The sequence below is a fragment of the Theropithecus gelada genome, chromosome 17 (genome assembly GCF_003255815.1).
Source record: "Theropithecus gelada isolate Dixy chromosome 17, Tgel_1.0, whole genome shotgun sequence".
NCBI lineage: Eukaryota > Metazoa > Chordata > Mammalia > Primates > Cercopithecidae > Theropithecus > Theropithecus gelada.
The window spans coordinates 60563537-60566916 of NC_037685.1; positions in this window are offsets into that span (position 1 = coordinate 60563537).

Below are 3380 nucleotides of genomic sequence, written 5' to 3' on the forward strand. Positions count from 1 at the left end.
ACTTCAGTCTTTCATTAGTTCAGTCCATACATTAACTCCTGTTCTGCTTGACATTCATGACTATTCCAGCTCTCCATGAGAGTCCTCAAAGTTTTTTCTCCATTCTAATGTCACAATCTCCAGTTATCAGAAACCTGCATTGAAGAACACCTGTTAAAGTCCTGTAGCTGTCTTTAAACCACTTTTTAAAGAGGATTAAAACAAGACAACAATTGTGAATGACACAACATCTTAGTTATGACAGCCAATATTAAAGCCATAAATGACAAAGAAATTTTGGTTACTTCTGTGGCATACAACAATTTTACATAACGATCATAACTATTAATAACATACACTAAGTCATATCAGAATTATAGGAGTTTCCCATAATTTTGGAGCACATACCAATAACATATGTATACAAATAAAGCCCAAAGAAAGCCTAACACCATTTCATATTTGATAATGTTTCCTGTATGATTTTACGCCAAATAAGCCAAATATGTCATTTTTGTACTTTAGGGGACCTAATACCTAAAAGATTAATTAGGTTAGAAAACACAAAATTTATTTTTTCTAACTTTTTATTTTATTTTATTTTATTTTATTTTAAGTTCTGGGATACATGTACAGAACGTGCAGGTTTGTTACGTAGGTATGCGTGTGCCATGGTGGTTTGCTGCACCTATCAACCCATCATCTAGGTTTTAAGACTGGCATGCAGTAGGTATTTGTCCTAATGTTGTCCCTCCCCTTGCCCCCCAGACCCTGACAGGCTCCAGTGTGTGATATTCCCCTCCTTGTGTCCATGTGTTCTCATTGTTCAGCTCCCACTTACGAGTGAGAATATGCAGTGTTTGGTTTTCTGTTTCTGTGTTAGTTTGCTGAGGATGATGGTTTCCAGCTTCATCTATGTCCCTGCAAAGGACATGAACTCATCCTTTTTTATGATTGCATAGTGTTTCATGGTGTATATGTGCCACATTTTCTTTATCCAGTCTATCATTGATGGGCATTTGGGTTGGTTCCAAGTTTTTGCTATTGTAAATAGTGCTGCAATAAACATACATGTGCATGCGTCTATAGTAGAATGATGTATAATCCTTTGGGTATATACCCAGTAATGGGATTGCTGGGTCAAATGGTATTTCTGATTCTAGATCCTTGAGGAATGGCCACACTGTCTTCCACAATGGTCGAACTAATTTACACTCCCACCAACAGTGTAAAATCATTCCAATTTCTCCACATCCTCTCTAGCATCTGTTGTTTCCTGACTTTTTAATGATCACCATTCTAACTGGCGTGAGATGGTATCTCATTGTGGTTTTGATTTGCATTTCTTTAACGACCAGTTATGATGAGCATTTTTTTCGTATGTTTGTTGGCTGCACAAATGTCTTTTTTTTTTTTTTTTTGAGAAGCATCTGTTCATATCCTTCACTCTCTTTTTGATGGGGTTGTTTTTTTCTTGTAAATTTAAGTTTCTTGTAGATTCTGGATATTAGCCCTTTGTCAGATGGATAGACTGCAAAAATTTTCTTCCATTCTGTAGGTTGCCTTTTCACTCTGATCATAGTTCCTTTTGCTGAGCAGAAGCTCTTCAGTTTAATTAGATTTCATTTGTCAATTTTGGCTTTTGTTGCAGTTGCTTCTGGTGTTTTAGTCATGAAGTCTTTGCCCATGCCTATGTCCTGAATAGTACTGCCTAGGTTTTCTTCTAGGGTTTTTATGGTTTTAGGTTTTACATTTCAGTCTTTACTCCATTTTAAGTTAATTTTTGTATAAGGTATAAGGAAGGGGTCCAGTTTCTGTTTTCTGCATATGGCTAGCCAGTTTTCCCAGCACCATTTGTTAAATAGGGAATCCTTTGCCCACTTCTTGTTTTTGTCAGACTTGTTGAAGATCAGATGGTTGTAGATGTGTGGTGTTATTTATGAGGCCTCTGTTCTGTTCAACTGGTCTGTATATCTGCTTTGGTACCAGTACCATGTTGTTTTGGTTACTGTAGCCTTGTAGTAGAATTTGAAGTCAGGTAGTGTGATGCCTTCAGCTTTGTTCTTTTTGCTTAGGACTGTCTTGGCTATACGGGCTCCTTTTTGGTTCCATATGAAATTTAAAGTAGTTTTTTATAGTTCTGTGAAGAAAACTAGTGGTAGCTTGATGGGGATATGTTCTTTGTTCTCATTGGTTTCAAAGAACTTATTTATTTCTGCCTTAATTTCATTATTTACCAAGTAGTCATTCAGGAGCAGGTTGTTCAGTTTCCATGTAGTTGTGTGGTTTTGAGTGAGTTTCTTAATGGTGAGTTCTAATTTGATTGCACTGTGGTCTGAGGCTGTTTTTTATGATTTCCATTCTTTTGCATTTGCTGACGAGTATTTTAGTTCCAATTATGTGGTCGATTTTAGAATAAGAGTGATGTGGTGCTGAGAGGAATGTATATTCTGTAGATTTGGGGTGGAGAGTTCTGTAGATGTCTATTAGGTTCACTTCATCCAGAGCTGAGTTCAAGTTCTGATTATCCTTGTTACTTTTCTGTCTCATTGATCTGTTCAATATTGACAGTGGGGTGTTGAAGTTCCTCACTATTATTGTGTGGGAGTCTAAATCTCTTTGTAGGTCTCTAAGAACTTGTTTTATGAATCTGTGTGCTCCTGTGTTGGGTGCATATATATTTAGGATAGTTAGCTCTTCTTGTTGCATTGATCCCTTTACCATTATATAATATAAAGTACTTCTTTGTCTTTTTGATCTTTGTTGTTTTAAAGTCTGTTTTATCAGAGACTAAGATTGCAATTCCTCCTTTTTTTTTTTTTTTTTTTTTTTGAGATGGAGTCTTGCTCTGTCACCTAGCCTGGAGTGCAGTGTTGCGATCTTGGCTGACTGCAACCTCTGCCTCCCAGTTCAAATGATTCTCCTGCCTCAGCCTGCTGAGTAGCTGGGACTACAGGTGTGTGCCACCACGCCTGGCTAATTTTTTGTATTTTTAGTAGAGACAGGGTTTCACTGTGTTAGCCAGGATGGTCTTGATCTCCTGACCTCATGATCTGCCCACGTTGGCCTTCCAAAGTGCTGGGATTACAGGTGGAAGCCACCATGCCCAGCCCAACCCCCGTTTTTTTGTTTGTTGTTGTGTTTTTTTGCTTTCCATTTGCTTAGTAAATATTCCTCCATCCCTTTGTTTTGAGCCTATGTGTGTCTTTGCACATGAGATGGGTCTCCTGAATACAGCACACCCATGGGTCTTGACTTTTTATCCAATTTGCCAGTATGTGTCTTTTAATTGGGGCATTTAACCCATTTGCATTTAATGTTAATATTGTTATGTGTGAATTTGATCTTGTCATTATGACACTAGCTGGTTATTTTGCCTGTTAGTTGATGCAGTTTCTTCA